This window comes from Podarcis cretensis, assembly GCF_951804945.1.
Source record: "Podarcis cretensis genome assembly, chromosome: 1".
NCBI classification, from domain to species: domain Eukaryota; kingdom Metazoa; phylum Chordata; class Lepidosauria; order Squamata; family Lacertidae; genus Podarcis; species Podarcis cretensis.
This window is the reverse complement of record NC_137170.1, coordinates 99,068,707-99,095,342: the sequence shown is the minus strand read 5'-3', so window position 1 is coordinate 99,095,342 and position 26,636 is coordinate 99,068,707. Positions and strand designations below refer to the sequence as shown.

General features: G+C 41.8%; 1 protein-coding gene and 1 long non-coding RNA gene across 4 annotated transcripts in view; one reads left to right on the top strand and one right to left on the bottom strand.

Moving 5' to 3' along the window:
• Window positions 1–4,093: 4,093 nt before the first annotated feature.
• Window positions 4,094–20,758, bottom strand: LOC307226543. Its single transcript, XR_013843489.1, has 4 exons — window positions 20,251–20,758; window positions 19,321–19,761; window positions 12,021–12,112; window positions 4,094–4,364 (listed from the first exon to the last, which is right to left on the bottom strand). It is a non-coding gene; the product is annotated as an uncharacterized lncRNA (long non-coding RNA).
• Window positions 20,759–20,898: 140 nt separating this feature from the next.
• NCKAP5 (NCK associated protein 5) overlaps window positions 20,899–26,636 on the top strand; it is a 632,725-nt gene continuing 626,987 nt past the window's right edge. For 2 of the 3 annotated variants that reach the window (XM_079992729.1, XM_079992727.1), the window contains exon 1: window positions 20,899–21,038. The gene's annotated coding sequence lies outside the window, so the exon portion shown is untranslated. The remainder of the gene's footprint in view (window positions 21,039–26,636) is intronic. The other variant, XM_079992728.1, reaches the window with a different exon arrangement.

Below are 26,636 nucleotides of genomic sequence, written 5' to 3'. Positions count from 1 at the left end.
GCTAATGGGGCCTCCCGCTGCCGCCGCGCTGCCAGAGCACGATTTCTGTTCTCATCCTGAAGCAAAGTTCTTAACCCGGGGTACTATTTCTGGTTTAGTGGAGTCAGTAACCTGAAGCGTCTTTAACCTGAACATCTGTAACCCGAGGTACCACTGTATTGACTAAATCTGTAGATCATGTGTTCCTAGTCAACTTTTAGCCCTGAAGTAATAAAGATATTCTGCCTCCCCACAGGAAAGGGCAAAGTTTTTCCTGTAGAAACAACTGCCCATTCTATAGTACTGTATTTCTATTATTTAAGAAATGCTGATTGCCTTATTAAGGGTTACAGGTGGATAAAAAATATTACAGGGTACAAAAAGATACAGTTCTCTTCTGAGAGGCTCAGAATCTAATTTCTTATTCATTGCCAGTTTTATTGTAGCTCAATGGATATCTATGGCACTTTACAACCACATATAAAGATGAAAGCTACCTCTAGGAGTTCAAAGTCCTAAAGTCAGGCCATGGAAGTAATGATAAGAAAAAATATCAAAGAGTAAGGCAAGTACATAAAGACCTTGAGCACTAGAAAACCAAATTATTTCAAATCATATTTTGCCAGGAATATTTGCTGGTTTAAAAGGGTGAACTTTTGCCAGAGGCATTAATTGAAATAGCTACTCACCAGCAGAATGTCTTGACCCTGGGAGCAAAGTGCTGTTAACTTTTTCAATATATTTTGAAATTAAGGTTGCCAGTGATTTGTAATTCAAATGAACTGGTCACATTAATTAGACTTTGTAACAAGGAAAAGAAAAAAAGGGGAGAACTTACTGAAAGTATTTCAGAGATGGAAACCAATAATTCAAGCTTTCCCAGATGTCTAAAATTTCTTGTTCAAGTCCTGTCCATATTCAGACTTGTCCATGTTTTTGTGTGTGCTGAAGGCTTTTGTAGGCTTTGATCACTGCCTTTCAATTTTTTTTAATTAAAAAATATTTATAAACTTGAAATTACTGTGTACAGTAACAAGGAACTGTGATGATGGTTAGGAATTAATGCGCTGTTTCCCAATTCCTTCTTCAGTTTCATAAATGATGGCACTAGATTTTACCCAATCACAATTAGCCCCTTGATGTGGTTATCAAAGTTCTGCCCTGGTGTAGTGAAAGGATGGACTGTCCATAATTGGATTGTCAACTGAAGTTAAAAGAAACTTCAGAACGGCTTAGAGAAAGAGAGAAATACTTTAGGAGGTTTGTCTTCTTACCAAAGAGCTAAAGGAGGGAGTAGGTCAATAATGTGGAGTGACCTGCCATCTCACACTCATGCTCTCTCACATGCCCTCTCTGGCCTGGAGTGCCTTTTACCAGTTTTACCAGGTTTGACAGCTATGACTGTTCCTGGACAGGGATGGCTTAGCCATGGTGACCAATGCCCCAGTAACATTCCAGCTATGTTGCTGACCTGTGTGATATGTGAATTGCCCTTAAATATCGCCAAGAAGCTTCAGTTAATGTAAGATTTGGTGACAAGAATGGCTGGAGTCATTCCTATTCAACCTACTTTGAAAAATCTATGTTGGCTGTCTTCTCACTTCTGAGACCAATTTAAGCAGTGGTGCTTAACTTTAAAGCCCTAAATGACTAGGAACCAAATACCTAAAAAAGTGACTCTTCCCATACAAGCCTGTCCAATCCTAAGATCTCCTGGAGAGGCCCTGATCCCAGTATACTCTTTAGTAGAGACACACGTTGTTTCCACAAAGGAGGGGGCTTTTCCTGCAGTTGCATCCAGACTTCAGAATGTCCTCCCTAATAGGCACATTTAGCATATTGATAACAGTTGCCTGCTTTGTAGTTTCACCAAACAAGGAAAATAATTATTATTGAAGGACAATTTCAAAGGTTTAGGCAAGTAGACAAGTTACTTTGCTTAATGATAACTAGGAATTTTCCTCAGAACGTCTTTAAATGACAGCTAAAAATGACAGCAGATGACATTGGTTGGAAGTTGGAAATGGCAAAATTATTATTTAAATGCAATTCCAGTGCAGAATCTCGCTTAGGACATTTGCTCACCAAGTCTCAGGATGGCTTCCCAGAAATTCTGGGGTCAAGTTACATAAGCTATGAGAATGCATTGAGAAGCTGAGCTGAGTTTGGCCCATGCTTGTTGAATTCCTTGAGAATGCAGCATCTGGCAGGCAGCAAGGTGGTCATTCTGATTGCTTCACCATGTGTGCAGCTTGCGATTCAACCACAGGCATTTGCAGGGTGGGCATTTTAGTAACTGTTTTGCTTCCGTCTTTAAAAGCCAATGGAAGCCACAATTTCTGAAAGTGGATCAATGTGATTTAAAACAAATTCAGCTCTGGGGTTAGATTATTTGAAGTTTAAACCGTACCGACTTCAGAACTTCTCATAAAATGTCTTATGTTTTTCTTCAGAAATACTGCAGTGAATTTTTTTACTGATGACAATGGCAGACTTCTGAATGGGCGACAAGCAGAACAATCCACACTCATATAATGCTGAGACCAGAGGCAGGCTGCCTCTGTGTCAATGGAACAACCATTGGACTGAATGCATGCTCAGCCAGTGAGGGGAGGGGAAATATACAACCAGAATGTGCAAAATGTTGCAGGAAAACTGAAGAAATAGCCAGAGCAGCCTGGAAACTGCTCTGCACTAGGGCCAACCAATAAGGTGTTGTTTCTGTTCCACTACTTCCCTTATGCTGCCTGCATAGGGAAGGGACTGATGAACTCACCATGACAGGGACACCTCTCCAAACCAAGTCACAGTGTATGTGGTAGGGGGATGCCCGCTACCAGCTGCAGGGGTGCTGCCACTCTCCAGGACTGGTAGGGTGAAGGAGGGTGGTGTTGAGGATTGGGGAGCAATGGGTTGGCAGTGCTGGGTGCAGCTACTTGCCCCTGCCGCTGCCAACCTAGTGCTTCCTCAACCCTCACTGCTACCCTGCCCCAGCACATCTGGAGCCTGGATTGGCAGTGCCACTGCATCCAGGAAGCAGTAGCTCCCTACTTCACACACCAGAGCTGCCCAGAACACTCCATGCATTGCAATACACATACACTCCAATACCACAATTGTTAAGGTCTACTAAAAATGGTCTAGGGCACCAGGAAGGAAAGGTTTTTAATTTCCTAGGGAGAGAGCCACCTGAAGATGGATCTGCCCCACATATCTCCACACACAACAATATATTTTGTAAATCGCTAGTGCAAGCTGAACCTGCTGTCATTTCAGTTTTTAAAATTTTTGTTTTGTTGCTCTGGGAAAATTAGTACTTTTAAAGCAATAACCCTAAATGAAACCCATTAACTTCAAATGTATCTGTTTGCTGGTAGGAAGTCTGCAGCCTGCTGACTCATGTCAGAAAGAAACCTTTTCTTGTCCATTGACACAACTGGGCTGCAGACTGCAGCTTGACACCATAGGCTGCACCTTTCCCCTGCAGACAGATTTATTGTGGCAAGAGGCAGCCCCCAGTCATTCACCTTCACTGTTTCTCTGGCAAGGAATAATAAAGTGCTGCAACATGCCCTTTTTCTATGCTAGAGGAGAGAAACTTTGGAACTCCTTTTAAAGGGCATATTTTAAACATTTAACAGTTTATATTTCCATGCTTTACTTTGCTACATATTCTGCAATGTTTTGCTGGGGTTCTCTCACCAAAAAGTACTTTCTCCAAACTTGGATATTGGCATCTAGGAATTATTCCGTCTTTATTATTATTTTCCTTGAACCAATAAATGTATCTTTAAGATACCCATTTTCTGTTCATATTAAATTTCTCTGGGTGTGCATATATAAATATGTAATTTTATTTTTATGCTGCCTTGCCATAGTTCAAACCATGCTTGAGGCAGCGTAACATGAAAAAATACATAATTACAACAAAAGTAGTCATAAGCAATAAACAAAACATAACAAATATACAACCAATCTGAACAATTTCCACATAAGATCTAAAATAAATATACAAAAATAATAATAATGACAACAACAATTCCACCCCAATCTCAAGCCCGCCTAAACAATCCCCCAACGCAACACCCTCAGCTTTATAGCTGCAATTGGGACCCTGCTCTTCCAGGCCAGGTGAAAAAAGGCTTGCAAAGCAGGAATTAGGTCTTCCAGAACTTGCATGTCTCTGACTCTCTGGGTGTGCCAGGTTCATTCTCTTAGTCAACATAGCTAGGCTGCCTCATAACTGGAATAAAGGTTAGTGCTCTGTTAAATCTTTGCTGTGTCGTCCTGACTCTGATGACAGACTTCCTGTAAGCTGAGCTACATCAAAATTTATTACCCTTTGCCCAAACGTAAGTCAGAAATATTATGCACATCATGGTCTCCTGTGGTGGGCAAAGACATGGATGGAATTATGATCTCTTTGATTGGACAGCCACGTGCTTAAATGTCCATACATGTAGAAATCCACAGGCCACGTGTAGCTTAGCCGTTAACTTCTACATTACACAATTAGATGTCTAGTGCATAAGTTGTGAAGTCTTTGTTTCAAATCTTATCTTGGCTATGCTCTTAAACAAGGGACACTATTTATCAGCCTCTCATCTGGAATATATGGATGATAATATGGGTTTGCCGGCTGGGGACACTGGGATGGTGTATGTGATATGTTTTGAAACCTTAAGACAAGTGCTGAAAATTGTTATGAGTTGTGGGTGGCAGACCACTACCCCCTCCAACCTCTGCATTCAGTGAAGGGTTAGAATTTGAACAACCTCATAAACTCATGAATTTAGCAAGGGCTGGAAATAATACAGGCCAGCTTCCTCATGAGGCCAGCCTGGCAAGGCTCGCTGATGGTGGGTCACTGAAGAAACAAAAAGCTGACAATAGCCTAGTTTGTTTAATAATGATAAGCCATTGACAAAATATAAGACCCCAGTAGTTTTGGGGTAGGATTATCTTTGCCTTTTGCAATCTTTTACAGAAGATGCCAGGGTGACTGGGATGTGTGTTTGCTGGAAGTAGAAGGGGAGTAGTTGTTTTTCTGCAAATGTTGCTGGAAAGGAGGAGGAAGTGGGCAGAACTCCATGTGGGGACTGAGGGACAGCAGCCATACTGGCTGGCTTGAGCAGGCTGTTAAAGAGAGACAGGGGGATGGTGCTCAGGATGCCCCTGAATCCAATGATGCGCTGCTGGAAAGCACAAACCCCTCTTAGGATGTGAATGCCCCACAATCCCTCCATCTAGGTTCAGGTTGTATATATGTATAAAGCAAGCATATATCATAAAGACACCACCGCCTCTGTTGTGCCTCCTTGTCCCAAAAGGAGACACAGTTCCTGGTGTTCTTAAGGGGGAATTCTGAGGCCTAAGCGGGTTCTTTCTCACTATCTCTATCAATATAACTTTTAAGCCAAGCAGGAATTACATTTATTTGTGTGTGTTTTTGCATTATGCACATGTTTATGCCACTTGGCATGATGACTTTTTATTTTTAGACATAGCTTCCTATAGAACAGACTGAACCCAAAATGAGTTCAGAAACACACCTGGATTTGCTATACAGACCTGCATATAAATATCCAGTAAACTGATTACATTTGGAGACAATACACTTAAGAAAATATAATGCCCTGTGCACTGGAGAAGCAGGTTAATATTAGCTGATTTATATAGCATACTAAATTGAAACAGCATTTCCCACAGACAAATAACAGGCATATGGAATAAGAGAAACAGTGATGGCATATTAGGGTAATTTTATACAGACTAGGTTGTGTTGAATAAAATGTGCAGTGGTGGTGGCTGGTGCCCATTGGGATAGTAGAGTGGAAAGCAGGGACACCAACAATAGGGGTGCATTCAGAAGGTTATAGCCATGATAGTTTTCCTGATTATTATGTTAGCACTTTTGTCCCAGTTTCAAATGCTCAGAGTTGTCTACACCCAGAAAGATGTTTCTCCATTCAGGCAAACAAGAGGCATTACCACAGTTCAAAGACACGTGTGGCCAGGCAAAAACACTTGAGGGACATGGAGAAAGCCTGAAGAGCTGTATTCAGGCTCCCAGGGCTGGAGAATCCCCACTCCTAGTTCCACTGAAGTTTCGTTTATCATTAAACTTGTTGTTCTTGGCTATGCTCCTCTTGGCTTGTGTCCTGGGAGAATATATAACACATTGCACAACTCTATAATTGTAGAAATACCCCCCTTTGCAACTAGGCAATAGAAGGTTTCTTTTTCTTTTTTAGGTGGCCAAAGTAACCAGGAAGTTAATGACATTCTTTACATATAGCACTTTTTAATTGGCCAGGTGCAGAATGGGAGCTTTAAGTTTCCTTTGAGATACTGCCAAGGCAGAATATAAGAACAAATGAACCCATGATCTGTTCAGGTATGACAATTTTTAATGGTTTTTGTGCGTGCATAAAATCTGTCAGTAAATATATTTAGGAGTTAAGGAGTAGAAGTGTTGTTGAGTGTTTTGAAAGCAGAGGCAGATGGAAAGTGAATCTCAGAGGAACAGTTGTCATCTTTAAATTGGCAACACCACTGAGGAAACTGGAAGGATTGCAGGCTGAGGGGACAATTTTACCTGTGTTTCAGATCAGCTCTGCTCTTTCTATAGCCATGATGGCATTGTGAACACAATAGGACTGAGTTCATCCCAGGGTTGCGGGCAAAGATGACAGCATTGAAAATGAACCCAATAAAGTGAAGTTTCATTCTATTGAGAGCTGAGTGATTGCAGTTTGGGAGAAGAATTATGAGGTTTGTTTATTTTGGTGGCAGCGTAACTTCTTTTTTTCTTCTCCAACAGAAAAGCTTTGTTATAATTAAGCCAAGAGGAAGGATTCTGTTTTAGTGATGCAGAACTCAACACAGAGAGTTGATTTAGATTCCCTGCAAGAAGGATTTGCTGCTGTTAGATCAGTTAACACTCTGCTCCGCAACCCTTCAAAGCAGAGATCAAACATCAATTTGTAAAATTAAGAAAAGTGGCATAGAAAGAAAACGTGTAAAGTTGCATGTAGGTGGGAAACCTTTTCTGTGTGTGTGAAATCAGTGCTATTGACCTTGGGCCACCTTTTGTATTCTGACAACTGAAAGAGAATAGGGTTTCCAGTTTGATGTGCGGACAATGGTAAGTTATAATATTTATTCTTCTCCCATTAAAACTTTCATTTTCTGATTCTGCACATGAAGCTGCTGTTAAAAACAAGAACCACACCATCCATACCACCCCGCTCATCTGTAAGTTTTAAGTAAGAAGTACATGAACTGGCTCTATGTGAACAGGCATTATCATCACAATTGCAATATAAGAAATTAATCTCATTTTATACATTCATTCATTATTTCATTCCTTACTGCATAACACAGTTCTTTGAAGAATCCAACCCTCAATTTAATTATACTGGATTGAAGGACACAAGGAGGGAGGTAGTCTCATATATAAAACACCAATAGTGCTATTCTCCCATCCAAATTTCTCAATAGTTAATAACACATGGCATTCAAGGCAGCAACTCCAGAGACACCAGTGTGGCAACTGGAACATATATTTACAGCTGAGCTCCTCTGGTTCAGTGGCTATTATTATATTTGCACCTGAGAGACTTGAGCTGTAATCCAGCTCAGCAGCTGAGCAGACTTGAGAAAATCACTAAGAGTGTGATTCAACCAAAATAAAGCACTTCTAAGTATCACTGTTAATGTGATAGAGCTTACATTTGACTGAATAGTGTCCTGTGAATGTAATCCACAACTAACACCTCTGGAATAATCCTGGAGACTCCCATGGGAATTTCATGGTACCTGGATCACAAGTGACACCTGAGTCTAAGTTCTCTATAAAACAAGGATGGAAAACATAAAACAAGGATGGACAACCAGAGGTTGTTGGACTCCAACTCCCATCAGCTCCAGCAAGCTTGGCAAAAATCATGGATGATAGGCATTGCAGTCTGGCAACACCCAGATGATCACAAGTTTCTCACTCCTGCTATAAACCATAAAAACTAATTATTGGGGATGTGTGCTAAGCTGCGTATTTAATTTGGACCCCAATTTGGTGCTTTGGAAAACAGCCTGTCTTGATCTGAAGTGCTTTGTAGTCTGCTTGATTTGTTTAAAGGTCAACTTCAATTTGCTTCATTTCTCTTCTCTCTTTATTTTTGTTTGCGGGGAAGTTATTCTATCAAAAGGGAGGAAGTTATTTTTGTTTAACTTCCTCCCTTTTGATAGAAGTGGATGAAATTTGCAGGCATGTTATCCCCACCCAAATAGATAAACTAAAGGCAGATAGGTCCAGGGATATTTGGGGTGTGTGTGTGTGTGTGTGTTGTAAAAAGTACAGAATAATCTGAAATTTGCAACAAGTTTCCACTTTTGAGGGCGTATATCCTACCAAATTTCAGAAGGTCCCCCAGTGGTTTTCCCACAAGGGCAGCCATTTCTTCATTTCCCCACCCTGTTAACTATTAGGAAATTTTCAAATGGCCATAACTCCACTCCAATCCTTTGATAGAAGTGGGTGAAATTTGTAGGCATTGTAGCAGTTAAGATGTGTTGGTGGTTATGGTTTAACTTCCCATGGGCGGTTTGGAATTTAAATATTTCCTTTTCAGAACACAGAGAAGGACATGCTTGTGAAAATAGAAGAGGTGGGGAAAGTGTCCAATCATTTCTAGTATTTTACATTTTGTGGGGCAGAGATCGAAAGAGCAAGATTGAAATTGCATGTCTTGGCAGCCTCAGACAGAAGAAGAGGAATCATAGAATTGTAGAGTTGTAAGGTATCACAAAGGTCATCTAGTCCAACCTCATGCAATACAGCAATATTTGGCCCAATATGGGGCTTGAACCCACAATCCTGAGATTAAGAGCCTCATGCTCTACCAGCTGAGCTACCAAGGAAGGAAGAAAAGGAGCAGGTAGAGATAGGGGCTGTAAGACTGGCACCCAAAGGTAGAGGAGTGAGGTGACCCTAGATGTCCGGCAGTGGGAAGAAGAGATGCTCTCTCCTCTGCCCTTCCTGTGGACTCAGATCCACATCAAGGAGGTGGGAGGACTTTGACCAGCCAGAGGTAAGGGCTGAACAGGAGGCTGTCTTGTTCCTCTGCCTGCCTATAAGTGGTAGGGAAGCTACTATTGCAGATTTGCCCCACTTGGCAACCCACCCCTGCCTCTGTCTAATGTATTTTTCATACTTTACAGTTAAAAGAAACAAAACCATTGATACCCTGCTGCTTTGTGGTTTGGTTTGAAATTTTATATATACTGTAATAGTTACAGCACCCAAACAGATAGTGGTGGTTTAGGAGAGAAGAACAGGATGAAGGTTACTGTAATCCTAGATAAATAGGATCTATATGAATAGATAATGGGGTTAAAAACACAATGCTAAACTTGTTTACTTGGAAATAAGTACCACTGAGTTCAGAGGAGCTTACTCCCCAGCAAGTATGCATTGGATAGCTTTTAAACTACAAAACTGCATATCTTTCTTTCATGAAACAAAAACAACAAAAAATGCTGAGTATACTATGACAATTAGTGCTCCCATCAGAGAAAGCACAGATTTTGTTGTAGAGGAAATCAACATTCTCTTATAAACTGCACTTAATATTCTGTTTGGGCACCTATTTGACTAAAATAAAACAAACAAACAACCAACAAACACCATTTAGTGTAGGCCTGGAAATGCAGGAATAAAAGAAAATCCTCACCAGGGGATTAATTTATTATTTTTGGTGGTTCTACTGTTATTTGTAAATTAAGGGACAGCAACAAGAAGGAAGTGAGATAAGGCACAGTGTCTTGGTTCATGAGAAGTAACAAGTAAGAACACATTAAATAATATTTTTTTTTTTAAATTAGACAAAATTTTACTATCTCAGAAGTTACGGGAAATGTACACACATGAATAAGAGTAAACAAGACATGTAAAAACATGCTTTGGAAACCCTGATTACATTATCAGAGATTGTGCCATCCTCTTTTTCAGGGCTGCACTGGAATGAGGTCCAATGAGAAAATGGTTTATGTGAATTCATAATGTGTCATTGAGAACACTTGGTGCTCAGTTTTAAGGAACTAAAAACACCTGAATGACCTAACAATCACTACACCACTTCACTGGAGTAATAACGTCTTCCTGAGCTTTGTCCAGTTATATCCTGAAGCCTGAAACCCCCTTTCTAGAAGTTAACAGAAGTGATAATATTTTATGTCTCAGTGTTTACTCTTGAGATGGGACATCATGTCAGCTTTGACTTTAAAGTAAAATCTCTCACCAAGCAGCATACCAATTTAACCTCAAGTAAATTTGATTTAACAACATGCTACAAAGAGGTCAATGGTGAATGAACATCCAGATGAAATACGAGTAACAACAGAAGCAAATGGGGGGAAAGCTTTGCTGCAGAGTATTTTCATAGCTCTCTTGGTATATTACTATGAATAATTTCATCAGATTTCCTTCCTACTCTGTTTTAGGCAGCGGTAGAATACACCTAGTGATTAGAACACTTGAATTTTATCTAATATTCTGAGATTGGGAAGCAGCATCAAATCACGATTTACAATCACAAAATACTATATAAACTTCAGCAAGGGCATTGCCAACCTTTTTGGACAAATATAGCCAGTGGTGGATTTATAAAGGTGTGGGCAGTCCCCTCCCCCCGCCCCGGGCGCTGAGCCGAGGAGGCACAAAATAATGATGAATTAAAAAGGAACAATGAATTAAAAAGGAATTACAGTGGTACCTCGGGTCACAGACGCTTCAGGTTACAGATGCTTCTGCTTCTGCTAACCCAGAAATAGTACCTCGGGTTAAGAACTTTGCTTCAGGATGAGAACAGAAATTGTGTGGCGGTGGCAGCAGCAGCGGGAGGCCCCATTAGCTAAAGTGGTGCCTCAAGTTAAGAACAGTTCCAGGTTAAGAACGGACCTCCAGAACGAATTAAGTTCTTAACCCGAGGTACCACTGTATTGTGAAAATAAGATGGGGGGGGGGGGGACGACGACAATTTTGTCCTCACTCAGGTATTGTGAAAATAAGATGGGGGGGGGGGCTGTATTACCAAAGTTTGCCGTGGCAGGTAACCTTGTGTGTAGCCTTGTGAGAAGCCAATGAACTGTGATATGGAGCATCTGCCTAGAACAGGAGTTGTCAACCTGCTGCCCATAGTCACCAGTACTCCCTCTGACATCCATGGAAAGTTTCAGCAAATATCCACTCAGAAATCCACCATATATGATATGTGGGAGACCATCTGACCATTTTAGTCTCTTTTTATGCTGTTTTCAATGTGGCAGTCACACACAACACAGCAGCCATTTTGTGCCAGGTGCCAATAGCACTATCTCAAAATTCCAAGTGTGCCCGCTGCCAGGGAGCTGAAAAGTACTCTATTAATACTATTTTCTGGTCTCAGCTCTATAGGTAGGACCATAACCACTCTAACAAAGTGTCCCCACACAGCTGGTTCAGGAGTATCTCATAGTCAGTGGTAACAAAAGGTGTAGGGAACGAGAAGATGGAATAAGGTTGCATGCTGCTGATCCCACTCTAAACAAAATGGAATCCATCAGGACAAGCAAGCCTGATTCAGTTCCCTGACCAAGCCTGAAACAAAACTGGAATGAGTCTAGATAATCCATATCATCTACAGAAGTCTGCAGTTGCCCCACCTTGACCCTCTCCACCAACTTCAATAAAAGGGGTGGGGACTCACAGGCAAAGCACCAAGTGCAGACCCTCTAAGCCCATCCCAAGATGAAGTCTGGACTGGTGCTATCTGGGTGGGCACATCTGAGTTAAGTTAGATGCACTTAGTTCACCCACTGAGGTTTCACCAGCTCAGTTCTTTCTTCATTCATGATCAAATTGTGGATCACCATGGTCTTATTTTGGACTGGCCTGATGTTATGTGACAGCACTGCCAGACCGGAGCACTCAGTGGATAAACGAATAGGTTTTTCAATACTGGGAGACTGAATGGTTAATAATTGTAGGAGATGCCACCTACCTTCCTGAGGCTGCATGGGACAGAAGAACCGCTGGTTGTTGTTTGTGTCAAGATGGCTGACTGCTGTTAGAGATTCTGACCTTGATTGTGTTCTACATTAAAATAAATGGTTAAGTCCTGTTAGAAAGTAGCAGTATATGTTCTTCCTGGAAGCCTGGAAGCTCCTGACTTTCTACCACAGTAGCTACCACAGTGATGCTTCAAAGAAGTATTTCAAAGGAAATTGTGTTTGCAAGAGAAAGCTATAATGGAGGTAGAAAAACAGGAGCTTAGTTAGAATTTCTTCCTGTGCTTTAGTTCCCGTTTTCCTTCTTGCACTTTAGCTTTTTCTTGCTGTTCCAACAGTATGACATACACGTTAGAATTATATTTTGACTATGCCCCCAAATGTTTGACATTTTAAATGTTAATCTGCACAGTAATCAAGACAGGGTATTTTATTTGTCAAAATACCTACCTTAAACTTCAAAGGTTTTGCCTCTAAATACCGAAGCAATCAGTGCACACATTAAATAAAGGTCAAAAGCTAGGTTTACCATAGGCATTTATATTGCACCATAAATTCATTTCACAAACTATGATATACATTAGGTGGTTAACCTGGGGCCCTGGATCTTGCAGTCCTTGCAAAACAAATGGTAAAGAGTTTATTGAGAAAAAAGTAATGGAAAACTTCTTTGCAGGTGGCAACAGTGTTGAGATGTATGAAGAGGAAGTAAAAGTAGAACATATCTTTTCAACACAGTTTAAATGGCAGCAAAAGAAAATGCCATTTGTGTCATAAAACAATTAAATGTTGCATGACATTTTGTAGAAGGCAAGGTTCATCATGATAAATTCAGTGTAATGGAATCCACAGAACTCTACAAAGGTCATTGGGTATAGTCAACTCTCTGCACTGACAGGCTTCCATAGACTTAAATAATCTATGATCAAATTCAAATGTTTTGTTTTCAACACAACTGCTGCCCCAAACCACAGCCCCTTGAGTAGGGATCTATATGCTTCCTAGAATGGTTAGATGTTATTGCTTCAGAGACCACCAGATTTGGCTTTGGAGTTATTATACTTTGTCCAAGCATCAACAGAACCATTGTGTTGTAGTGGATAGACTCGGACTGGAGAGTGTTGGAATGTGTTAGATTCAAGGTCAGCCAAGAAGCTCACTGGGTGACTTTGAGCAAATCATTCCCTTTTATCCTGACCTAACCAGCTTCACAGGTTAGTTGCGTGAAGTTAAAATGTAGATAGGGGATAGGGATAGGGTTACTCTGCAGTATTCTTTGGCATGTATTGAAATTAGAATACTGTATATTGCTTGCTGTTACATCTTTCTATGTATCAAATGAACTGCTCAAGCTACATCACTACTAATGGATGGGTGCACTGCTCACTTCAGTGTTGATCAGCTACTATTTAATGAAGACTAACTTATGAAAAATTTATTCCAGAGTGCTCAGTTTATTGATGAAATGAGTACAAAGCCAGGTTGTAAGGAGCAGCTTTTTAAAAAAATAGTTTTCTATAAGTAGTTTACTTTTCATTTAAGGTCTTAATGGAATACAGCCATTTACTTCAGCTGTTCAAAGGCAGGGGTTGATGGGACATACTAAATAAGGAACAGTGAAGACAACAGGAACAGTGTAGGTTACAAAATTTGAAGCAGAGTTGAAAGCTATGTCAAGATATTATCAAACTGCAGAATATGATCATCATGAAGAGGAGAAACCAGAGTTCTAAAGAACATCAGAAACCAAAAAAGGGGAGCGGGGATAAAAGTTACAATTTTTGTAAAATACTTTGAGTTTTTGTTTTGTTTTTTTACAATCAAGCAGTGTATGATTTTTATGAAATAAATTAAAAATATGTTTTGCAGCCATCAAGTTCTGTAGCATTACTTAGCTGCTTTGTTCATTAATCAGAATCTATCGACAGCTCCAACTCTCCATCACAACCAGCAAGGGAGGAAGCAAAAACTTGCAAGCAGCCATAAACTGGAAGATTGGCTTTCCAAGGCTTCTAGTACAGTACATGGAACTTTCCCTAACAGTGTGGCATTAGTCCTCAGAATGTCTGTATGCCATTAGAAACTGATAAAGATTTGGCTCCTTTTCAAGCTGCTGAAAAGCTTAAGATCAATATCTTATGGTTTATTTGAAGGTGATTAAAACAAATAAGCCTTATGCAGCACTTTTTATTGATCTCCTTCAGGCCCTTCAATCAACATCACCGAGAAAAACGGTTAAGAGCTTGTGAGATACATTAATATTCTGGAAAGACAGTGTTATTGTTAAAGAGTTCAGTCAGTGGCAAGATCTCCTATTTTCATAGCGGAATGGCAGGCTGTTCATTGTTGCTCTCCTTGAATTTGATTTGAGTGGGATCGCAACTGTAAAAGTGTCGTTGGCAGTGGGGTAAACAGAATTTTGCTTCGGGAGCTAACAGACATCTAATTACTTCAGGTAGCAAATCTGCCCTTGAAACCAGTGTGTTGTGATGCGTGATTTGGAGAATGTGGAGAGAGACAATATTTTCTCTGCACTCTTGTAATGGTAGAATTCAGGGTTATACAAGGACTGCTTGCCTCTTCCCCTGATGTGCAGCGATTGCGGCCTGATGCTGGTCGCAGTGACTCTGGGGGTGGGGTGGGGGTGCTGTTTTCCCGTGAGACCAGGAAGAATGTTATTTCCTCCTACAGTGGTCACAGGGGCTTCCATCGACTCATCCATGGTTCTGACTAAATCACAGATGGGCCAGGGGGAGATCACCTTAATACAGTGGTACCTCGGGTTAAGTACTTAATTCATTCCGGAGGTCCGTACTTAACCTGAAACTGTTCTTAACCTGAAGCACCACTTTAGCTAATGGGGCCTCCCACTGCTGCTGCGCCGCCGGAGCACAATTTCTGTTCTCATCCTGAAGCAAAGTTCTTAAGCCGAGGTACTATTTCTGGGGTAGCAGAGTCTGTAACCTGAAGCGTATGTAACCTGAAGTGTATGTAACCTGAGGTACCACTGTATGGTATATGTAAGGAAGATAATGGATGACTGATGAAGAACCCTGCATGACAGGCAGGGAACGGAAGAACTCCCAGGCTGGGAGTACAAATGGAAGTTTCCAAGTTGAGAGCTGGAAGGGTCTGTGCCCTTTTGTGTGAGACAAGAGTTAAGGGCTCTGCATATTATTTCTTTCTCTCTCTCTCTCTCTGTCTTTTTTCTTTTCCCCCCTATTTTCTTTCTTTCTTTCTTTCTTTCTTTCTTTCTTTCTTTCTTTCTTTCTTTCTTTCTTGTTTTTCCCCTTCTTTCATTCTCTTTTATTTAGATTTTTTTGGATTTTATTGTATCATATGTTCAAAGCTTTCAATAAAAAAACCAGATTAAAAAAGAAAAGATATACACCAAGAGGCGATCCTTAACCTGGGATTAATCCCGCTTAGTAATCAACCAGAAGTTGGGTTGGGTGATTCTGGATATACAACCATTGCCTATGCCAAGAGTTTCTTACATTTGTAATCAATAAAGTTGTAGCCTATTTTATCCCAAAGCGATTGCCCTGTGATTATTTCATCTTCCCATGTTAGCCCCCAACTGCTTGCAGCCTCACTGCGCCTGAGCCCTCAATGAAATCAACTGGAACAGATAATAGACAAGATGGATAAAATAAAATAACCGAATGGAGAGTGTCCAGAAGAGAGTGACCAAGATGGTGAGACTGTGTCTCTAGGTATGAAGGGAAAGGAGGGGAATAGGAATGGAAGCAGGTCCTTTTTATGTGCCCCTGCCCATGGATGCCCAAGAGTGGGGTAACTGGATACCCCAGTACAGGAACCTTTGCTCTGATCCAGCAGCATTCTTGTTTCCTTCTGTAGCCTTGAGTGTAAGTAAATAACAACATGCATAAGGAACAATACTTTCATGTCCTTGTTCTCTGACTAAATCATTCATTGTTATGACCCTACATAGAAAACAGCAACTCACGTCATAGATGAATTCCGACTATGGCAAATTGTTTTTGTTTAGCTAGGAAGCGACAGTCAAGCTATCAATCCCAACAAACCCACTCTTCTAGTAACGTAAGCTGAGTTTTGGCTATAAAATACAACCACCTAGGCACCTCTCTATATAATGGTGGAATGACCGTGAGCAAGCAGTGACTATTACACTTAACACTTAACACAGTTACACTTAACACAAGCCAGTGACCATAAACCCTGAAAAGGCTGAGGAGCAATGAGTTCAGTTCTTATTTCGAGAGTTTTCTGAATGCCACCTAAATCCCACTGCTGATTTTGAAGCAAATGAGTTGGTGGAATTGTAACTAGAGACTGAGAAACATGATTAGTGAAGAAATCTATCGTTGGAGGAGCATACATTATTCACTACAGTGTCACACCTTTTAGAAACTGAGAGAACTGAAGTAACAAGATAGTAAACAGCAGTGTAGAATCACCAGACATGGATAGCAAAAGCAGAGAAATACAATCTGTGGGCAGAGATGTGCCAATTAACCATCTCCCTTGTGAATTTTTAAAAATACCCTTGCTATACTTATTTTAAAGTTCCTCAAAAATTCCTGCAGGTGTTTCATCTGAGCAGTACCCTTCAAATCCACAAACTGAATTTTATGTTAGGTGAAATTCAGAGGCTTTTCTCCTGGTAGGCTTATGTATATACCAGTTACACAGGAACCTTTGGGACTGCAACTCCCATAATCCCTGACTACTGGCAATGCTGCCTGGGGCTGATGGGAGTTTGAGTCCAACAAACATAGGGAGGACCACAGTTTCTCCACCCACCTGATGTATACCTTCCTTCCTTCTCCTAATATATTTATTTATTATTTATTTCAACTGTTTCTAAGTAGTGCACATAAAGATTGCAAAAAGCATAAGATCAATGGAAATTAACCAAAAGAACATAATTACCTAAATTTACGCCATGTCTTTCTGATACAGGACAGAAAGGGTTGTCAAACAAACTAGCAAAAGAAATGGACCTAGCCAGAAGTTGATAAGGGATTGTTTGTTTTAACAGGCCATTTAACTAAAAAGCACATTTTAAAGTCAAACTATATGTGATGCAAATGCTCTGTGTTTACAGTTTACAGTGGCTGTCTTTCTGAAAAACATTGGTGGGGCAGAGCCTGATTTAGGGTCTGGGGTTATAGCACAGGTTACATGCTGTGCTCCAGTCTGGTTCCCTGTCTTAAATTGCACACACATCTGCATTTTTTTTTTTTTAATGTATGGACAAAAGCTCTTATAACAGTGAGTTTCCATCTCTGTGGCTCGCTGTAGATTTGGAGGTGAGCAATGTGACTTAAGTCAGGGAATATGCATTGAGCTACACCCCTGTCACCAATGTCATGGCTCTGCTCCAAATCTACCACCAAACTAGCTTTCATGTTGCATTGTGTTGACACCAAGATGAATAGATTTTGTCATGAGCTCCTTGACCTATTAAAAATAACAATGGGCTTTGATGCTGGAGCTGCCCCAAACTGCCCTTGGCTCCAGCCCAGACCTGCTCTGCTTTCCGCAGCCTCACCCAGACAGTTTTACCTGCAGGCCTCACCCAAGTACCCCAGTGAATATCTTATCTCAAGGCATAACAGGCAGAGGGTTAAGTAAAAGTCACTTCTGAGTCTGCAGCATGATTCTGAACACAGAAGTGTAGAAATAGTCACAGGCAACCTTTACAGCTCATGGGCTTTCCTAGGAGCTTGTTTGTAGTTAATGTATACATGATGCTGTAATGCTTGTGAAGTTAGAATAGTTGAAGCACCACATAATTCAATTATCAGCATGCTTCTGCCGAAGGTACTTCTGAGAGACAGTGCCACCTTCAGTCTTAATGAACAATACTACCAAAGGAGACTGCAGTTTTATGCCCATTTTCTTTAGAGAAAGGACTTGCAGAGGACTGTACTGTACAAAAGGGGGAAATAATAAGTAATAAAAATAAAGACAATAAACAATGCATTGGGGCAAAAGGAGGGGAAAACTCAGATGGTCTTTGTCTGTGGAAGATAGAGGTTAGTGTAGACACAGCCTTCCAGTGGTTTGGAAGAGAACAGATGCTCATTTAAAATCTGAATTCTGTCCTCCTCCCCTGTCAGGGGTGCCAACTTGAATAAAATATTGGGGGGGGGGGAGATAAGCCCTGCCCCACATAATCGACGACAAGACATGGTGCGCACACAGTCTTTGAATAGCAATGCCCATCCTATAGTCTTCTAATAGGATTCTCACAAAAGGGAAAGCATCTGGTTGGGCACTGTAAGAACAGGATTCTGGACTAGATGGGCCATTTTGCTCTGACCTGCAGGGCTCTTCTTATGCTCTCAAGCAACCAAACCCACTGTGCCCCTGCAGCCCCCCAATGTAAATTGATTGCTTCTTTCCTCTTCAATTTGGCTCCAAGAGTGAATTTTCTATTACTATTGCCTCACAGTAGAATTCTTGGCTAATAAAAGCCAAAATGAGGAAGTACTAGATCTATGGTTCAGGATCATTAATAACTCAGGAAGTGCCTTGGCTTTGCAGTTTAATATATTGGAACGACTCACATTAATAAATTTTACTTAAAATAATTTGCTTCTTGTGGCACCCTTTTTGGCCCATGATCTCCGAGTGCTTTGCAAGCAGAAAGCCAAAGAACAGAAAAGTATTAGGCATAAAGTGAATAATGAACCCTTCTCCCATTTTCTTTAGATGGGATGGGAAAAAAAAATTAACAAGCAATTTACACTGATGTAGACCCATGAACTTTAATGGGTAACATCAGTGCCAATGCCCAATCAACCCTCCTCCCAAATGATTAACATTTCCCATGCTTCACTGGCAGATATTAATACCAAGGATTTCATTTTTAGCTCCCTTTTAAACTGGAGTAAATCCTGACTATAGTATGGTATACTACAAGGATAATAAACCTGTGGTCTTCATATGCTCCTGGACTACATCTCTCATCATTCCTGATCTTTGGCCATACAGGCTGGTGCTGATGTGAGTTGGAGTCCAACATCTGGAGGTGCACAGGTTCCTCATCCCTGAGGAACTAGTTGTAGGTATATTTGCTAATTCCATAAGAGCTATTGAAAACTTGGAGTTGTCTATTTGATCCTGAATGATCCGAATCAGGTTTGATACATCAGATAAGTCTGCACAAGACACAGATATATATCTTATGGAAACCAGCAGTAATTGACAAGGTGATAGGTATAAAGGCAGTGGCTCTCATTTGGTTAGAACTACTACTACTACCACCGCTACCGCTACTACTAGACTCAGGATACTGACCATTTCCATCCCAAGATCTGGTTCAGCAGCAGATGTGTTGTTCTTTTCCTTTAAACCGAAGCATGAATTGTGTGCGCATAGTTTCAAATTACAGTGATCTGCTGCAATCTTGGTAGCTGCTGAGTCAGGTATATATTGCATCCATCACGTCCCGAGGAAGCTGCTCTCTGCAGTATATCCCACAGTGTGATTGACTGGTGGATTGATTGAATGACCCCGTCTCACTGTTTCCACTTAACCTCAGCAAAAGTTTGGGTTGTGGGGAAGTAGAGACATGCATTTCACTTTTATTTTCTTTTTGATCAACTCCATCATAGCTTCAAGCCATTTCTGTCAGACACATGGATGCTGTAGATATTATCTTAGGTAAAGAAATAAGTAGGCAAGCCTATCAAACAGGACCATCCGCTCCCCAGTGTGTGATTGATGTATATTGTTTTCCTAAAAAAGAAAAAGAAAAGATAAGTTGGAGCTACTTTTATAGGCTATTTTGTTGTCTGATGGACATAACTCCTATTTAGAATTTTTTCAAACACTGAAGAAAAAATACTAATAGCATTTTAATGGGAAAACAAATCAGATATACAAAGGGGTATTATTAACCTGAACACAGTGGTGCTTACTGGAGCATATGATGTTCCTCTTTTAAAAATGATGTGGAAATTGTAAATGTTACTGACATTGTGTGGAGATGCAATCACACTGCTAAGCTTTCAACCCTACCTATATTCATGATACCATACCCTGTGAATTGCTTTATTAATATGCATTTTTCACTTGGAGTCTGCTAAGTGTCACAGATCAGAACTCATTTTTCTATGGGAATAGTGACAACACTCTAGCTCACACCATACCAAACTGTTTCTGAGGGCTGTGTGGCACAAGATGAACTGCCTTCAGAGCGAAAGGCAGCAGAATGAAGCAACCTACCTCATCCATGAGGATGGATTGATGAAGTTAGAAATCGGTGGTGTTCTAAGGATGCTGGAAGACTTTTGCAAGTTTGGCCATAGTAAGGAAGGGGAGCAGTAGTGGTAGCATGAAATTGGCCTCCATTTTAGGAAGCAGAACATCTCTGGATAGCACTGCCTCCCTTTGTATAGGCGGCATAAATCTGTGAGGAACACACCCAAATTTATTTCACAGCGAGCTTGTTGCTCTACCACACTTGCTTGGGCCACATGTCTCTTTTCTAGCCTCAAAATCTACTCTTCTATGTCCAGGGAACACAAATGCTTAAGTTCAAATGACTGAGAAGAATTTAAACTGAGCTCTTGGAGGGAGTTCCCCCTTCTATGGCCCTGACTCTATTCTTCCTGTCAGGAGCACAGGAGCAAGGCACAACATACTTAAGAAACTTTATGATAGATAATGAAGTGCCTTCATAAAGTACTTGGGAGAGAGCAGAGGCGCCGAGTTCCACCCAACATTGGAGGGCGTATTGTTCATGTGTGGCATCACACTCATTGCAGCACATGCCACCAGGCCCAGTCAGGCCCGCCACCACCACTGCGAGGCCTGGCGAGGCTCACCACTACCTGTGAAGCCTGCCGCCATGAGGCCTGTGAGGCCCAGTGAGGCTTAGCCCTGGGAGGGCTCAGCTCTGTCCCAACAGACTTTCTTTGGGGTGGGTGCGTGAAGACACCTCAGCCCTATGGGAGAAAGCAACAGAGATGAGGCTTATCCAGGAAAGGTGCGTTATTGAAAGAGTAAACACAGTAAGTAAAACTATACCTACTATTTCTCACAGGCCTGTGCAAGAAGGGGTGGGTGCAGCTGGGCCCGCTTGCACCGGGTCTCAGAGATCGAAGCTGTCTGGGGGGCCCTGCCATCTTATGTTAACTGGACTGGCTGCTTTTTTATTTGAGTTAATAACTTTGTTCTAACAAGACTCCTGTCCTGGGCCTCTGCATGGGCCTGCTCTCTCAGAGCAGTTATTGTCTGAGGAAACCCAGGCTAGTACAGTGGTTCCTCAGGTTAAGTACTTCATTGTTCCGGAGGTCTGTACTTAACCTGAAACTGTTCTTAACCTGAAGCACCACTTTAGCTAATGGGACCTCCTGCTGCCGCTGCGCTGCTGGAACACAATTTCTGTTCTCATCCTGAAGCAAAGTTCTTAAACTGAAGCACTATTTCTGGGTCAGAGGAGTCTGTAACCTGAAGCGTATGTAACCTGAGATATCACTGTACTTGGAGGCTGACAGGTGTACAAAAGGAGAAGATGAGGTAGGTCTATCCTTCTAGACCTGAAGCGGAGAACCTTTTTTCAGGGCTGCATTTGCTTCTGTGCAACATTCTGGGGTCTACCTGCTAGGGGTGAGTAGGACCAGAGACAAAAAAAAAAAAAAGAAGTGAGTGAAACAGCAAATGCACTGTATTTACTTGAATCTAATGCTCACCTTTTTGAGGCCAAATTGTGTTGCGAAATTTAAGGCGCGCATTAGGTTCAATATCACATTTACATTTGCCAGGAAATACCTTTTGGGGGAGTTTCAAGGTTCTGAAAATTGAGGTGCACGTTAGATTCGATGGCACATTAGACTTGAATAAATACAGTAGATTTTACCTTTGTGCACCTGGCAAGATTCTCTGCGCACTCATCTCCCCCATGTTAGGTTCAGAAGGCGTTATCAGAGTTCAGAGACATATTCCAGCCAGGCAGAAACACTCAAGGATCCCAGCACTCATGGGAAAATGTGACACAATTTGTTAAAATTAATCAAATGAAACTTTAACATGTGGCATGATAAAAGCATGTGGTTTTATCATGACAAGCTATTTGTTGTTTACTGTTGTGACAATTGTTTTCTCAAAATTTATCTTCTGTACCATGAAAATAGATAAAAACAGTATTTTTTTAAAAATGAATAGTGTGATTGAGGGACGGGACCTGGGCAGGTGGTATGTCCTGAAGAGACTCCCAAGGCTCTGGAGAGCCATCTTCAACCTGAGGTTTTCCTACTCCTGTTCTAGTCAGAGGGAAATGCTTTACTCTACATGCGTAGTAGGGACACAGGTGGCATTGTGGGTTAAACCACAGAGCCTAGGACTTGCCAGTCAGAAGGTCGGCGATTCGAATCCCTGCAACGTTGTGAGCTCACGTTGCTCGGTCCCTGCTCCTGCCAACCTAGCAGTTCGAAAGCACATAAAAGTGCAAGTAGATAAATAGGTACCGCTCCGGCGGGAAGGGAAACGGCGTTTCTGTGCTCTGCTCTGATTCTGGCCACATGACCCGGAAGCAGTAGGCCAGCTCCCTCGGCCAATAAAGCGAGATAAGCGCCACAACCCCAGAGTCGGCCACGACTGGACCTAATGGTCAGGGGTCCCTTTACAGTGGTGCCTCGCAAGACGAAAAGAATCCGTTCCGCGAGTCTCTTCATCTTGCGGTTTTTTCGTCTTGCGAAGCAACCCTATTAATGGCTTAGCGGATTAGCGCTATTAGCGGCTTAGTGGCTATTAGCGGTAAAGCGGCTAAGCGGCTATTAGCGGCTTAGCGGCTTAGAAAAAGGGGGGGGGAAGCGAAAAAAATCGCAAGACTCGCAAGACGTTTTCATCTTGCGAAGCAAGCCCATAGGGAAATTCGTCTTACGAAGCGCCTCGAAAAACGGAAAGCGGGTTTTTCGTCTTGCGAGGCATTCGTCTTGCGGGGCACCACTGTACCTTTTTACATGCGTAGTACCCAATGAAAGGCCAGTTGAAATGTTGCACACAACCCCTGGCTGGGTTCTTAATATCCAGGGAATGGATAGCAGGAGCCCACTTCATGCATTTAGCCTGGGCACATGAGGGTTGGGAGTTGACTCCAGTGTTGCCAGATGTGACACCTCCACTTTTGACCTACATGTATTTAGTGCAAAAAGTCTGAAAGGAGGGGGGGTTGCAAGTGTGTTTGCCTGAATGTGTTTACAAGTTGCTTTTTAAGTGGGAACACTGATAGCGCTAAACATGATAAGGCTGGGGTAGAGTGAGTATTCCTGATGTTGTCAGACATTGAGGTGTGTGGCTCATGTGTGTGCCCCCATCTTTTCTCATCACATATTAAACCTGAATGCTCCAAAAGGGCAAGAATGTTCCCTTGATTTTGCATGTGTCCAATTGACGCGTGATCGTGATGGGGGAGTCCTTTTGGACCCGAAAGAGGGCAGAATGGGGCGTTGGCTTATGTGCACTCTGCCTATGTGTGTGGGGACCAGCAAAGCAACCCTCACGAGAAATAGTCGCTGCCTGTATTTTGTTTCAGTGGGAAGTGAAAACGCATTTTGCCCTAATTAGCATTGTCAGATAAATTGGAAGCCTGTAAGACAAAGATGGGAATGTAGGAACCCAAAATGAAGGTGGGCTGATGCCTTTTAGCAACAACATACTGTGGAATCCTGCTGCCATGTGGCACTTTCTACCATATGTACAAACAACTAGCTTGTCACACATGGTGATGTTCACCCAATTAGCTACTTAGAAATAATAGGTGCCTCATACATTGTTTATGAATGAAGCAAGTTTGATGACAGAGCTTCAAGTGCAGCTTATCTGCCTCAGTGGAATGGAAGTTTCCCAGTATCTGGGAGTAACCTATTGAGAACTGAATGTGAGGAATTTCACCTATGTGTTTATGCCCTAATGTACAGGATTTTACTTGGCTCTTCTAAAAGTTTCTCCATCTTGTCGGAATATGCTTCCAATGAGCCAGGTTCCAAACTAGAGTTAAAATAAAGGATTTCCTTTCAGTTTGGCTGTCAGATTTTTCAGACTGCCTGTATTTTCAGTTCTGTGTTGCTAATCCCTTGACTAGGTAATATTAAAGCTTGTCAGATGTATTTGAATGCAGATTTAAAAGCCCATGGCCAAGACATCTCATAACCTCATCCTTTACATTTTTGAAGTCTGTATATATTACTTAGGCATTCTGCTAGTTCTCTTACTGGATTTGAGGGGAGGCAGGGATGGTGGTGGTCCAAGGATTTTATAAATAGCAGTCAAAAATCCCAGAATGCTGGCAGATGCTGAGTATTAGACTTTTAATAGACCAGAACCATTTTTATTTTTTTTGCAAAACACCTCAAACCAGACAGCTGACAAAGCAACATGATGGGCTTGGAATATGGCATTTCTTGAAAAATGTCAGAATATGACAAACGTTAAACTGCTAAAAGTTTGAATCACTATCCCCTATATTATGTAGTGCTTCTGGAAAACATTTGTAATGTTACCTTCCAACTTCTATGCTTATGTCAGGCTTCTAAGAAACTCTCAGTGGGCCTGCTGATTGGAATCAGCGTGTAAAGATTTGAAGTGATCAACTTGATATATTTTTGCCTCTAAAGTTCAAATATAAAAGGGAGCAAAACAGTGTCTGTCTTACTTTCCAGCCATTTCTTTAGTGTTGCCAGCTTTTTTCTTTTTAACAGCAGCTTGGATATTAGCTTGGATATGCAGATGTGTTATTAGCATTTATTTCCATGTTCTGGAAAATGTTACCTGTCAGTGGCAACAGATAGGAGCCACTGCTCAGTGCCGGATTTATGTATAGGCTAGGTAGGCTGAAGCCTAGGGCCTCTAAATCTAGGGGGCCTCACCAGCCCACCCGCTCCCCAGTGGGCAGTCTCCCCTCTCCCAAAATTGCAAACCTAAGACTTCATGCAAGGGCAGGGCAACTTGGGCCCAGCAACTATGAGACTCAGGGCTAGCCAATGGGGCCCAATTTGAAGCAGTGGGGCCCAACTTGATTTTTTTTTGGTAGGGCCGCAGTTCACAGCCAAAGTCTGCAAAATCTTAGCGATATAAATAAAATCTATCTAGATTGCCCTGGTGTGGGGGCCCCCTTAGGAGTAGACCGCAGGGCCCAATTTGGCCCAATTGCCTTAAGGTCAACCCTGATGAGACTGTGCAGGGGTTGGACTGACAAGCCCTGCACCTTCTAGGTCCCTGGTGTCACTATTCAGAGTACAGACTCAAGGACTTGTTATGGAAATAAGGGCCACTTATTGGAAATCAGTTTTGTCACCTCTTCCCTCCCCCCCCCAAGCCTCAGGTTGATGAGCCCAGGCATCTTTTATTCACAGTTGAATAAGCACTACACTACAGCATGGCCATAAACCTGTGCGTTCAACCGCTGAAATATACACCCAATATGTACCAATGGAAAATTACGTTACTGCTTTATGAATGAACACTGTGTTTTATGAATGGACTCTGTATTTTGTGAATTACGTAAGAGCCACCAACACGGAGCTCTAGAATCTGACAGCTAACCAGTCAGGTATTACCAGACAGCGACCCCTGTTGCTGAATGCAGGTAACCAGCAGGAAGCGCTTCATTTGCAAGGAATCGTGCAAAACAAAGTGGCACTAATAAAGAAAAGTTCCAGGGTAGCAACAGAAAGCAAACTAAAAATGCTAAGGTATTTAAGTATACCTTCCTTAAGAAACCAGAGGCCTTTCTTTTGAGCATTGTCGATCAGAGGGTGCTAAACAAGGACTGAACATTTTTTATGTATGCAACAACAGCAGCAAGGATACTAGTCGCCAAGCACTGGAAAACCCAAGATTTACCCACACTGGAAGAATGGCAGATGCAACTGATAGACTATATGGAGTTAGCAGAAATGACCGGCAGAATCCGAGACCTGGGAGAAGACGCAGTGGAGGAGGACTGGAAGAAATTTAAGGACTATTTACAAAAATATTGTAAATTGAATGAGTGTTAAGAAAGATGCAAGATTACAAATAATATGGCACCATTAAACTAGCTGAAAGGAGTATGAAGATAAGTTAAAATATAAGAAAAAGCTATACTTTGGATAAATATTATGTCAAAATTAAGTTTCTAAGGTTTGGTTCAAATTATCTAAAATTAGGGATACAATTTCTGAAAGTTACAAAATAAGAATTTGAAATAAGGTGATAAAGGTAAAGGTAAAGGTACCCCTGCCCGTACGGGCCAGTCTTGACAGACTCTGGGGTTGTGCGCCCATCTCACTTAAGAGGCCAGGGGCCAGCGCTGTCCGGAGACACTTCCGGGTCACGTGGCCAGCGTGACAAAGCTGCATCTGGCGAGCCAGAGCCGCACACGGAAACGCCGTTTACCTTCCCGCTGGTAAGCGGTCCCTATTTATCTACTTGCACCCGGAGGTACTTTCGAACTGCTAGGTTGGCAGGCGCTGGGACCGAGCAGCGGGAGCGCACCCCGCCGCAGGGATTCGAACCGCCGACCTTTCAATCGGCAAGTCCTAGGCGCTGAGGCTTAATTTGATAAACCTGGAACGCAGGAACGAGGCACGCGAGGAAGTCCAATGAAGTGAAGAAAGTATGATTATGTC